The sequence below is a fragment of the Musca autumnalis genome, unplaced genomic scaffold (genome assembly GCF_047663935.1).
Source record: "Musca autumnalis isolate F117 unplaced genomic scaffold, ASM4766393v1 scaffold_5, whole genome shotgun sequence".
Classification (NCBI taxonomy): domain Eukaryota; kingdom Metazoa; phylum Arthropoda; class Insecta; order Diptera; family Muscidae; genus Musca; species Musca autumnalis.
In genome coordinates this window covers 62,720,769-62,735,200 of record NW_027412088.1, presented here as the reverse complement: position 1 = coordinate 62,735,200, position 14,432 = coordinate 62,720,769, and the positions used below count along the sequence as shown (strand labels likewise).

General features: G+C 35.6%; 1 protein-coding gene across 12 annotated transcripts in view; it reads left to right on the top strand.

Moving 5' to 3' along the window:
• Positions 1 to 375: 375 nt before the first annotated feature.
• The window catches only part of wdp (Leucine rich repeat protein windpipe), a 190,092-nt gene continuing 176,035 nt past the window's right edge, over positions 376 to 14,432 (top strand). For 2 of the 12 annotated variants that reach the window (XR_012408390.1, XM_073955087.1), the window contains exons 1-2: positions 376 to 681; positions 10,621 to 10,795. The gene's annotated coding sequence lies outside the window, so the exon portion shown is untranslated. Of the gene's footprint in view, positions 1,106 to 9,784; positions 10,050 to 10,161; positions 10,518 to 10,620; positions 10,796 to 14,432 lie in introns of those variants that run through there. The other 10 variants (XM_073955091.1, XM_073955086.1, XR_012408392.1 and 7 more) reach the window with 10 other exon arrangements.

Sequence of the window (14,432 nt, the reverse complement as noted above, 5' to 3'; positions counted from 1 at the left end):
CTATGCATATTTCGTTTGCTCATTGCGGCGTATGATGGATGCATGAATATGAGCACGGAGCAAATCAATAAAACAAAACATGAATGAATAATGTTGTGTTAGGTAAAGAGCACAGAGAGCATGAAGCTCAAAATCATTATGAAGTTTGTGGGGTCGTATAAGTATGTTTGCCGGTTGAACGAATTTGTTTTCATGAGTGTAGCGTTTCGTACTGCTAACCAAACGCCTGTGTATGTGTACGACTCTGGAGTAATGTTGTGATGTTTGGAGAGGTGTCTGTTATTTTGACTTGTCTTTCTACTTTGCTGGCCCCTATCGTTCTTCTCCCATTGTGTGAGTGTACGAGAGCATGGAGAACCAGCCAACCAACCAGCCAGCCTATCACCACCACTATCCAAGTTTGGTTGTTTATTCAATGTGCGGTTAACTGCAAATGCTGCTTCAAGTAGTGAATTTTTTTTAACACTTTTGCGTTTATTTTACGAAAAGCTCTGCTATTGAGCGGTTGTTGGTCTCGCTCGGCGTACAGTTGATTTGTTCAGTCAGTGTGTGTCGTGCCTTTTAAGCTTCTTCATTTTTGTATTTCTGGAATAACAGAATAACTTAACCAACCCTCCTCCATTCTAAAGAAAACGAAATAAAATCGTATGATACAATCTCGCAAACAACGATCATTATTGAGTATGTGGTGCAGCATTAGAAATCTAATATTGTGTTGATGTGTGTGTATGTGCGTGTGTGTGTTTGTTCTTAAAAGAGAGTATTTTGCCAAAGATTATAACATTTATTGCTACGTTACGTTTCGTAGAATAGAATTTCAATTACTCTTTTTTGGCGAAGCTTGTTGCTAAAGGCGAACTAACTCTAACTAACACGTTTGTTGTAGACGGTTACGCGACAACGTTAACGATCCCGTAGTGGAAAGAAAAGCGCGTGTTGTTCTAAAGTGCGTTTGTAATTAATTTTTTAAATGCTCATTTTGGCAAATGCTTTATTATAATTTCAAGTGGAGAAAAGAAAATAATAATAACAATATTTAATTAAAATATAATTAAAAAATGAAGTAAACTTAAAAATTTGTTATAAAAAAACAAGACCAAAACCAGTATGAAGATTTAAGCAGTATAACGATATCAAAGTGCAATATATTCCAGAATTCAAGATTGCTGTTAACTTTTATATGTTCTTGCTGTTCTTGTTGTTGGATTTTGTGTACAAAAAAAATTATTGTTGCTTTTAAATTATAAAGTTATTGTATTTTGCCAAATATTCGCTTAAATTTGGAATACCCACCTGGAATTGATATAATTAAATATTTCGTCGCACGTATCGTAATAACTTGAGAAACGTTTTCCAGCACCCCAATCAACGCATGAATATAAATAAATCCATGTTCCAAAAATTTAAACAAATGAAGAGTTCCTGTATACGGTTATTACATCAAATTATAATTTTTGGTACATAATTAATCTTCGGATGAACCAGAAATATTGTGAGTGCAAAGTATCATTTTTCTACGTTTGAATACGCTGTCCACAAAATAAGATACAAGTAAAATCAGGGTTAAGTTCTGATGGCAATGGTAATACTTCAAAAATAGTAGACATAAATATTTAAAATATGGCTTTACCAAAGCATGCACCCATACTGAAAAATTTCGTTAAATAGATCAGTCCCAAATTATATCAATTCGGATGGAAAACTTGCTCCAATTTTCAAGAGTCCTATATCGGCATAGAATCTGATGAAAACATTATATTCCTTATGGGTTCTTAGAAGAATATTTGGAGATGTTTGAAATTGATAAAAATCCGTACAAGTTTGTTTCGCTTAAAGAACTTTCCGCATGAAAACGTTTCGAAAGTTCTTTCTATATATATTTATGTAAAAAGCCTAGGCAACTCTATGACGAGAGTATTTTATCTTGATTTTGGCCCAAAAATTTGAAATATTTTCTCAGTGACTATAATAAAAACGCGAATATTTATCATCAAAAATAGTTTTATTGTTTATACGCTCAGAATTTATGCTAACGAGGGCCTCATCGAAATAATGGTTTTAGACCCCAAGTATATTTGAACTAAATCCGTTTCAGACAATTTGGAATCGATCTGTCTGGCTGGCTGGAGCGTACGATAACGGATTAACCGATTTGGTATAAAACTTGGCTTTCGTAATATTTTGTCGAAATTTAGTTTAAGTTCAAAAATGGGCCATATCGGTCTACTCCCTCAGGTACCACACTACAAAAGTTCAAATTTTTTCACAAAAATTATGCGCTAGATAACTATCGAAGGGACTAACCGATTTGACCATACCTTGAACATCGTAATATTTGTACTAGACATAGATTAAGTTCGAATACGGACTATATCGGCCCACTTCTTCGGGTACCTCCCACACAAAATTTCGGATAAGTGCGGTTTAAGACCTCCTCTCGGATCATTTTTATTTTTATTGCAACAACTTGTATTCGCTACCCCCCCCCCCCCCCCCCCCTACGACTGCACAAGTTTTTTCAGGGGCATGTCTATACTTCCTGAGAAAATGACCCGAAAGCTGTAAAACCCCGCTAATGCACCATGTGTAGTGGATGCAGCACATGATAACTCTCCAACGGATAAACCTATTCGATCCAAAATTAGGGAGTCGTAATATTTTGCGCCAACTATAAACAAGTTCTATGGTGGGCCATATCCGTCCACTTCTTCAGGTACCTCCCCCCCAAAAGTTCAAAAATGTTTGGAAAAATTGTGCGGACGATAACTCCTGAAGGAAGTAACTGATTTGGTCTATACTTTGCACATCGTGAAATATCTACCAGACATAGATGAGGGCCCAATATGATCTATCTATCAATGCACTCGTTCGGGTACCTCTAAGACAAAATTTCGGAAAAGTTCATTTCAAGACTTGCTTTCGGATCACTTTAATATTTGTTGTAACAATATGCATTCACTGCCCCCATTATGACGGTGCAAGTTTTTTCAGGGACAAGTCAATTCTTCCTTAACAAGTAAAAAAGTATCAGTCGATTGCCGACAGAGATATACCCTCAGCCTGTGTATATTGAAACAATTTTTTTCCAAAAAAAAACGTTTGTATTTAGGGAGATTTAAAAATTTTGGGCGTTTGAACTGACAAAAATGTTGATTAGGATTTAATATCAAAAGTTTTGCGGAGGAGATACTAAAAAGAATGGATCTGGGTTTTTTAGAACTTCAGGGATGTTTGCTCAAGAAGTATGAACTTGCCCCTGAAACAACTTTTACCATCGCAATTGAGGCAGCAATGCAAGTTGCTTCAACAAAAATCAAAGTGATTCGAAAGCAGGTCTTAAAGTGAACATGTATCCGAAATTTTGAGTGGGAGGTACCGGATGGAGTGGACAAATATAGTCCATATTTGAACCTGATCTATATCTGGTAGATATATTAGGATGTGTAAAGTATGGACCAATTCGGCCACTCTCTTCAAGAGTTATCGTACGCACAATTTTTCCGAACATTTTTGAACTTTTGTGGGGGAGGTACCTGAAGGAGTGGACCGATATGGCTTATCTTCGAACTTAAACTATGTTTGGACAAAATATTGCTAAGGCCAAACTTTGGACCGAATCGGCAGACCTGTTCGAGAGTTATTTTGCCCTCCAACCTCCTCACACGGTGCCATAGGGGTTTTTTGCAACTTTCAGGCTATTTACTCAGGAAGTATGGACTTGCCCCTGATGAAACTTATACCGTCGTATGGAGGGCAGTGAATACGAGTTGCTAAAGCAAAAATCAAAGCGATTCGAGAGATGTTCCTAAACTGAACTTTCCAAAATTTTGTGTGGGAGGTACCCGACGGAGTGGACCGATTGAGTCCATATTAAAACCTGATCTAAGTCAGGTACACGCTCCACGATGGGCAAAGTATGGACCAAATCGGTTACACCTTTCAAGAGTTATCGTGCGTACAAATTTTCCGAACATTTTCGAACTTTTGTGGGGGAGGTACCGGAAGGAGTGGACCGATATAGCTCATCTTCGAACTTAAACTAAGTTTGGACAAAATATTACGAAAGCCAAAATTTGAACCGAATCGGTTCATCCCTTCGAGAGTTATCGTGCGCTCCAGCCAGCCAGACAGACAGACGGACGGACATTGCTCAATCGACTCCAAATTGTCTGAAACACATTTCGTCCAAACATACTTGGGGTCTAAAACCATTATTTCGATGAGGCACATTTTGCCCGTATGAAAGTGTATATACCCTTCATAGCCTAAAGGCTGAGGGTATAAAAATAACTCGAAAAGTGCAAAAAACCCCAATGGCGCCATGTGTAGTGGCTGGAGCGCACCATGACTCTCGATATGATAAAATTTGGCCTTCGTAATATTTGGTTCAAATTTAGTTTAAGTTCGAATATCGGAAATATCCATACCTTCCGGTACCTACCCCTGAAAAAATAAAAATTATATTAAAATGGTTCGCACGAAGATCCTTTGGAAATGTATACCGATGTTTACTGCGATATTATGTTTTTCTAGGGCAAGCCCATGCTTCGTGAGATAGTGGTCAAAAAGCACTAAGTTATCTGTTTTTAGAAGATTTAGCCTCATTGTCACACCGAAATGGTTGAAATTTTGTATATAAACTTCCATAGGGCTACAAATTTTTTTTCCTCCTAAATTTCTTCATACAGGCCCACTTTCTTTATTTTATTTTAAAGGTTATAGCAGCATTATTCTACTGAAATAGCCTATAGACCGGCTTGAAATCAATACAAGGGACTGAAGTTTATAGTACTTCTAGGCATTGAAATGTGCCTATATCGGTCCACGTTGTGTTAGCCCCACAGAACGGTACGTCCCGATCTCTAAAACTTTGAAGGTTTCAGCCTCACTATCCCAACGAAATGGCTGACATTTGTTATTAAACTTGGTTGTGGCTATATAACATTCCTCCAGAAATTTGCTGGTACAAGTCCATGTTTTGTTACAGCTGACATAGAACGGTACCGGTATGTTTAAGGTTACATCCGCATTATCCTACTGATATGGCTAATATTTGGTTTTTAGTCTTCATTGGTGCTATAAAACTCTACTACTGATCTTTTTGTACAGGTCTGCATTTTGAAGTAGCATCCATAGTTCGAAAAGACGCGGTAATCCAAAAAGCAAAGCTACAAACAGAGAGAATTGGACATCTTTTCTTGGTTCGGCTTATAGAAAAAATGTTCTGTAATGGGCCAGCTTAGTAAGTACCCATAGTTCGGCACAGCTTGATTTTTGTATTTTCAATGTTTTACCAACATTATCTTACTAAAATGTTCGACATTTGGTGTACAGCCTTTGTTGGGATGTAAAATAAAAATTTGCCGGTACATGTCCACGTTTTGATGTAGCCCCCATAAAGCGGTAACTCCATTTTTTTTTTTTAATTTTGTCAATTTTTAGCCAATATTATCCTACTAAAATAGCTAACAATTTTTATTTAATCTTCCCTCCCATTTTTTTAGAACGGTGGCTTCGATATTTTGAAATATTTTACCCAATCGAAATAAGTGAAATTTTCTATTTAGTCTTGAGTTTATGAAATATTCCGGTAGAGAATTCTCGGTACAGTTCCACGTTTTGGTATAGCCTCCATTGAACGCTAACGCCCGATGTTCTTCAGCAACATCACCCACCGAAATTGCTGAAATCTGGTTTCAATAAAATTTTCGTTGTTACACTTTAAACTATTTATTTAATATTTACTTTATCTTCTTATCTCATAACTTATTGTGTTTGTAATGGTGTTGCATTGGAGTACATACGTATACAACTAAGTCCAAGCCTAATGGAAGCCTTGGTGGTTTTAAGAAGCTTTGTAATTTGGTATAGAAGTTTCTATTACTCTTAGGATGTTTGGTATTGAAAATGGGCTATATCGGTCCATGTTTTGATATAGCCCCCATAGAACGGTACCACCCGATGTTTGGTATTTTAAAGGTTTTAGCTCATTACACTATGCAACACTGAAAATGCAAACAACTTATAGTATGCATTTTTTTAAAGTACATATTTAGACTACAAAAACCCTAGTAGGGTTTTGTCCTGTCAGATCCAGTTCGGATTTTATGGCCGCATCTAAACCGGGCTAAATCTAGACTTTTTTGCATTTATCGGGTCTTTATCTCAGAAACGAATAGAAAATTGGCCATGCTGTCATTAGCAATATTGTAGCCCTAAACTAATAGAACTTATCTTTTGAAAAAAACACATAAGAAAAACTCCATCTAGGGCATCAAAATCTATAAAATATAGAAAATTTTACATAATTGCTGAAATTCTGGTCAGTATCGGCTAAACTATTGGGAGTTGAACCAAGTAACCTGTTGCAAAAATCTTCCAAATAAAGTTCTCAACAATTCTTTAGAACATTCTGAAACTCTAAAATGCTTACTTCATGTTGTTTCAGCGGTATTTTGCATCTTATCTTTTACAACACGTATTTCAAACACAGTTCAAACACCAACAGTTTATTCTCGCATTTCTGATTTCACTACACTATTGACATTTTTATTAAATCGTCGTTGAAAATGAACTGAAAACAACGGCATAGAGCCATTTTACAACAATGACATGCTGAAGAGTTGTGTATTAGATTCCAGGGAATATTTTTCCGGCAGAAAATATTCAGAAAAAATTAACGGTTTTGGAGATACGGTGAGAAATTTATAAAAATTGTGAAATTTTTGCATATATTTTGAAATTTTAGTCAATAATTGTAGTTTTTCGAGTTCACTATGTCACGAAATATTTTATTCTTGTCATTATCTAAAAATTGGCTTCAGAGGTCAGAAGAAGATTCGCATTGGTTACAGAGATATAGCCCCGAATTTCTTTAAAAACTCAATATTTAACCATGTTTAGATGAGACCATAAAATCGGAGCTGGATACAAGATCACCTTAAAAATGTTGCACAGTGTTATCCTACCAAAATGGCTGAAATTTGGTACGTAGTCTTCTTTAGGGGTATAAAACTTTCCCCCAGAATTTTGTCGGTATCGGTCCACACCTTCATATAGCCCCCATAGAACGGTACCTCCCGATTTTCGGTATTTTGAAGGTTTTAGCTTCATTATCACACCGAAGTGGCTGAAATTTGGTACTTAATCTACGTTGGTGGTATAAAACTTTACCCCAGAATTTTGTCGGTATCGGTCCACACCTTCATATAGCCCCCATATAACGGTACCTCCCGATTTCCGGTATTTTGAAGGTTTTAGCTTCATTATCACACCGAAGTGGCTGAAATTTGGTACTTAGTCTACGTTGGTGGTATAAAAGTTTACCCCTGAGATTTGTCGGTATAGGACTACGCCTTCATATAGCCCCCATAGAACAATACCTCCCAATCTTCGTTATTTTGAAGGCTATGGCCTCAATATTCCACCGAAATTTGGTGTTTAGGTTTCGTAGGGGGTATAATAGTTTTTCGCATGAAATTTGCAGGTATAGGTCCACGCCTTCCTACAGCTCCCATAAAACGCTACCTGGCGATTTTCGGCATTTTGAAGGTAGTGGCTTCAATATTCCACCGAAATGGCCGATGTTAGGTACTTAGTAATCGTTGGGATATAAAACTTTCCACCTGAAATTTGTCGGTATAGGTCCACGCTTTTATAAAGCTCCCATAAAACGGTACCTTCAGATTTTCGATTTTGAAGTGTTTTGCCTTAATATTCCACCGAAAATGTTGACATTTGGTATTTAGTCTTCATTGGGCGTATAAAAATTTCCATATGATAATTTTCGATATAGGTTTACGCCTTCATCGAATGGTACCTCCCGTTACCCGGTATTTTGACGGTTGTGGCCTCAATATTCCACCAAAATGGCTGAAATTTTAGTCTTCGTTTTTGGTATAAAAACTTTCCCTCTAAATTTGTCGGTATAGGTCCACGTCTTCATATAGCCCCCATAGAACGGTACCATCCGATTTTCGGTATTTTGAAAGTTTTAGCTTCATTATCACGCCTTCATATAGCCCCATAGAACGGTACCTCCTGATTCCCGGTATTTTGAAGGTTATGAACTCAATATTCCACAGAAATGTCTAAAATTTGGTATTTAGTCTAAGTTGGAGGTAAAAATCTTTCCGACTGAAATTCGTCGGTATAGGTTTACGTCTCGATATAGCCCCCATAGAACGGTACCTCCCGGCTTTCGTAATTCTGAAGGTTGTAACGTCAATTTCCCACCGAAATGACTAAAATTTGTTATTTAGTCTTTCATGGGGTTATAAAAGATTCCAGAAGAGAATCAACAGTATAGGTCCACGTCTTCCTACGTCCCCCATAGGAACGTACCTAGCGATTTTCGGTAATTTGAGGGTTTTAACCACATTATCTTACCGAAATATCGGATATTTGGTATGTAGTATTCTTTCTGCCAGAAATTTATAGAACGGTACCTCCCGAATTTCGGTAGTTTGAAGGTTGGCCACATTGTTTTACCGAAATTGCTGAAATTTGGTATTAAGTCTTCTTCATAAACGAAAGGAAACTAATTGTTCCACTTTAGTTCAATACAACTCGTGGTTTAGGGCATAACAAGATCGGTTCGTCCGAACTTAACACCGTTCTTACTTGTTTATAAGTAAAACAAGTTGCCCTACAAGCTTATCTGCACACAATAAGAGCTTCTTTCCAGAGCTAAAAAGTTTTTACACATTTAACACATTTTGCACATTTTTCCCCAAAATACGTACCCGTACACCAAAAAGGTGCAACATCTTCAGTTCTCTTTGAACAAAAATGGCGCTGAATAGCTTTCTCTTTAGAAACTTTTTACACGACAAATTTGGGCGAGCAAAAATGTGCAACATGTTTACCGGCTTCTGATTGGCTGACAAGCCGACTTTGACATTTGTTCCAGTTTTTATGACGTTTCTGTCATTTTTCCGTTCCCGTACTTTTAAGAAGAAAGTGTATGTCGGACTCATTTTCGACTACTGGAACGAAGCTAAGATGTCAAGATAATAGCAAGTATCGGGAATGCAGAGGAGACGACGAAACGATCTCTCCATATGTCCAGGTTTTGCAAATATCAGGTCGCAGTTTTCAGGAAACGAGACAGAATTCCTAAAAAACTACACAATGTCACAATTTAGTATAGAGTCCACAGTACGCCTACTCTGGGTTAGGTCTATGTTAACGTAAGATTTTACCACACCCAAAATGTTTGTTTGTGATCACTTTGCTTGACTTAAGTATAACATTTGAGTATCAAGCATTTTTTCTTGATTAACATTAACACGCTATCACATCGACTAATGATCATGATCTTTGACACTCTCTCTCTCTCTCTATCACCTTTACGAGTTCTAAATTATTATTATTATTATTATTATTATTATTATTATTATTATTATTATTATTATTATTATTATTATTATTATTATTATTATTATTTTATAAAAGTTTGTTGTGATTATTTTAGTTAGCGAAATGTAGCTCATGCGTCTGCCAAATATTTTGCTGGGCATATACATAGTTAGCATCAATTCGCTGATAACTATGTATGTATTTCCATTGTAAATATTATCACTTTGTTTGGATTTTGTTAAGTTTTCTCTCAATTTCTTTCAATTCGAAAAAAATGGTTTTCATGTTTCTACCTTTCGTTTTGTATTGTTTTTGCACGAAATTTATTTATTTAGTTTTTTTTTCTCAGTTTATGTTTTTTTGTTTTGACATTTTTTGTGTGTTCATTCAATTTTTTCCACTTTGCTCTCGGTTTGTCGGCTTTGCTTGGTGAACGCTGTCATCGCTGCTGTCGCTGCTGTGAATATCTGCCGCATTTTTATTATTTTCAAGATTTGTTCGTTCAGTCTTTTGCCTCATTTTCAACGGCCAAAGTCGTCGTTGTTGTTCAGCAACTAAATTCAATATCAAAATATAAAAAATCCCAATTTTTTCAAGCAACAGCAACAACAAGATCAACAAGAACACCAACAAACACAATATAAAAAATATCCTATGGACCGCATTGTGAGGTTGCGTCAATATCTTATGTCCGTTTCGATAACGACGTGTCTTATTAGTATTTTTTAAGCAACAGCAACAACAAGGATTTTCTTGAGTTTTTTTTTGCAATACAAATAACGTTATTATCATTGATTATAGTTAATATCGTAAAATAAATTTGTACTACGTGTGAGTGTCAGTTTGCACAAGTGACAGTGTTTATGCAACAGCATTATATTTTTTTGTGTGTGCAAAAAGTTATCGAAGAGAGAAGAAATTTATTTATTTTTCCCCACATTTCTTCGTTTCATAAACAATAAAGGAAAAAAAAAAACAAAAACAACCAACCAACAAGTGAAAATATTTTACCAAACACAACAAGCCAATAAACCTACCAACAACAACCACAAGTGCAAGAAATAAAAACAAGGCAAAAAAAATCAACAACAAAACCATCAACACACAACCTTGAAAACCCACTATAACAACAGCAACAATTATATTTAAACAGAAAAGTGAAAATCATTAAGAAATATTATTTTTGGTGTTTTTTATTTATTATGTTGCTAGAAGTGCGCTCACTCATGTCATATATTTTTTTATAAATTTTTCCTGCAGATACAATAATTTATTCATAAACAAAAAATATAAAGATAGCATAATTTAACAAAAAAAATATACAATCATTTTTTATTAACATACTGAAAAAAAAACAACAACAACAGGTAAAAACACAACAACAAATGCTTCAGTGAAATATAATTCCTAAAGGATATAAAAGAATAGAAACAAGGTAAGTAAATAATTAACTTGGGTTGTTGTTTAGATTTATTTGTTCGAAATAATTTTTTAATTAAGTTTATTAAATAAGAAACATGTGATCCATGCATACATTTATATATAAACACACTTATACATACATACATATACATATGTATATTAGCCCGTCTAATCTCTTTTTTAAAAAAATATAGCAGCAATAGGCAGACTAAGTGTCACCTCAGTTGTGGTATTTCTTGTTTATAGCATTTCTTTGGGAGGAACATAAAAAACTTGATAGGTGATTTGAAATAAAAATTGCGAAAATACAAAAATTAAAAACTCAACAAATATTTGTTATAAATAAATCAAAAGGAAGACTGAAAGCATTAACTTCTTATATGTTTGTGTTTTTCTAGTCATTACCTATAACTTTGTCGAAGTTAGAAATTATAATTTCATATTGCTTTCCGATATGTCTGTTCGTGGTTTTCATATAAAACCACATATTTCAAAAATTGCAAGATTCATTAAAATTGTTGTATTTTGTTGCAATATCTGCTAACATTTGTCGATTTTTGTGTTTCTAACTACAAAAATTTATTCTAGAAAAAGTATATAATTATATTTTTATTAGTCTGTATTAATCGCACTGCTGTTGTTTTATACAATTTATTAAAACAACTATGTAATTTAATTAGCAATTCATATTATTCCTTCTAAAAATAGATCGGGTTCGAGTATGGACTTCTTCGAGTACTTTCCACACAAAATATGGAGAATGTGAAGTTTAAAGCTCCTCTCGGATCCTATTGAATTTTTTAAGCAGAAGTTTGAATCAGTAGTTTGCTTATTAAAGATTGTTGGTATATATTAGTGATTTGGTATACCCCACATTGCGGTACCTACAGATTCCATGAATTTGAAGCAAACATGTGATACAAAATCAATATATTTTATATGGTATAATTATGTTGTTTGCTTCTTTATTTGGTCAGAGGCTGAGGGTATATGTCCGTCAGTACAGATGACTGGTGCTTTCTTACTTGTTCTTTGGGCAATTCGGTAAAAATCACCTAAAACTATTTGTAAATGTTTTTGTTTTTTAAATGGTTTTATTTAGCTCACCCCGTTTGTTTCATAGTACAAATTTTAAATAACATATAACGTGTCGCAAAAATAAAAAATAAATTTCGGTGAAAAATTAACGCCCAGGACAAGAACCCAGCAAAAATCCTCATTACAAACCTCCTTTCCCACCCATTATTTTAACAAGGGCATGTCGCGCGAAATATCTAGTTATTTTGTAACCACTGAACAAAGTAGGTGGTAACCAATGAAATAAGTAGATACTTAGTAGATTCTGACTACTTAATTCAGTGGTTACAAAATAACTAGATATTTTGCGCGACATGCCCTTGTTAAAATAATGGGTGGGAAAGGAGGTTTGTAATGAGGATTTTTGCTGGGTAGTGTCCTTTTTTCCACATTTTTTAAAATGTGTCAATAAAGTTTATCCTATATACCACGTTGCGCTGGTGCAATGGTATGCCCGCCTTGCACGCAGAGGGTCGCGGGTTCGATTCCCCAGCCAGGCAACATCAAACATTTTTTCAACGGTGGCAAAATACCCCTCAGTTATGTTGGCGACATTTCCTGAGTATTTCAGCCTTGAAAATTTTCTCCATAAGTGGTGTCTTAAGACACGCCGTTCGTACTCGGCGATAAACAGTATATATATCATTGAGCTAAATATGAATCGGGGTGCACTCATTGATATGAGAGAAGTCTCCCTTGTCCCGTGTGGGATGTTGTGGAACAATGTTTTTTATTTTTATACCCTCAGCCTTTAGGCTAAAGAGGGTATTTACACTTTGATACGACCAAAAATGTGCCTCATCGAAATAATGGTTTTAGACCCCAAGTATGTTTGTACGATATCCGTTTCAGACAATTTTGAATAGATCTAGCAATGTCCGTCCGTCTGTCTGTCTGGCTGGCTGGTGCGCACGATAACTCTCGAACGGATCAATCGATTCGGTTCAAATTTTGGGTATCGAATTATTTTCTCCAGATTCGATTTAAGTTCGAAGATGGGCCATATAGGTCCACTCCTTCAGGTACCTCCACCACAAATGTTCAAAAATTGTCGCAAAACTTGTGCGCACGATAACTCTTGTAGGGAATAACCGATTTGGTCCATACTTTGCACTTCGTGTAATTTCTACCAAACTTAGATGAGGTTTCAATATGGACTCAATCGGTCCACTCCTTCGGGTACCTCCCACACAAAATTTCGGAAAAGTTCACTTTAGGACCTGGTCTCGAATCGCTTTGATTTTTGTTGTAGCAACTTGTATTAGCTGTCCCCCATACGACGGTACAAGTTTCATAAGGGGCAAGTCCATACTTCCTGAGAAAATAGCCTGAAAGGTGCAAAAAACCCCTATGACACCGTGTGTAGTGGTTGGAGCGCAAGATAACTCTCGAACTGATCTGCCAATTCGGTCCAAAATTTGACCTTCGTAATATTTTGTCCAAACATAGTTTAAGTTCGAAGATAAACCATGTCGGTCCATTCCTTCAGGTACCTCCCTCACAAAAATTCAAAAATTTTCGGAAAAAAATATTCGCACGATAACTCTTGAAGGGAGTGACTGATGTAATCCATACTCTGCACATCCTAATATATCTACCAGATATATATCAGATTCGAATATGGACTATAGTTGTGCACTCCTTTGGGTGCCTCCCACACAAAATTTCGGATAAGTTCACTTTAAGACCTGCTCTCGAATCACTTTGATTTTTTTGAAGCGATTTGCATTCGCTATCTCCATTACGACGGTAAAAGTTTTTTCAGGAGCAGGTCCATATTTCTTGGGAAAACATTCCGAAAGGTGTAAGAAGTCCTATGTCACCATATGTGGCTCTCGAACTGTTCTACCGGTTTGGTTCAACATTTGTGTTAATTCCTAATCCAAATTTTTGTCGGCAAGTTCAAATGTTGAAAAAGGGCCACAAAATTCTGAAGAGGCGCTAAATATCTATCTGTCCGTAGATGAAAGTTTCAATTCACGTTGGCTGAGGGTATACCTCTGTCGGCAAAGACTGACACTTTTTTACTTGTTTATATACCATGTTGCATTTATTAACATTTGTTTTATTTTGGAATTTATCTTAACCATCTTAAAAACTTCTTCATTTTGCAATTTTGAGAATGGTGTAGCAATTAGTGAACCAGCATTAGTGGGTATTATTGAACGATTTTTTTCCGCGATAAGTTTAACCATTTCATATTTCAAATTCAAACCCTCTTTCGTCATTAAATAATCATCTTCTGAAGAAAAATATCACTTTAATATTTGGTAGATTATTTGGCTCGGATGCCCAGTCATATAATTCACTAGCTGCAGTTATTTGATCATCAGTTTACATAGTTTATTGTTCGGCTTGTACAATAACACTATGCAACACTGAAAATGCAAACAATTACTAGTATGCATTTTTTTAAATTACTACAAAAAACCCTAGTAGGGTTTTGTCCTGTCAGATCCAGTTCGAATTTTAATGGCCTCATCTGAATCGGGCCAAAACTACAGATTTTTTGCATTTATTGCGCCTTTATCTCAGAAATGATTAGGAAGTTGGCATTGCTGTTTTTGCCAATA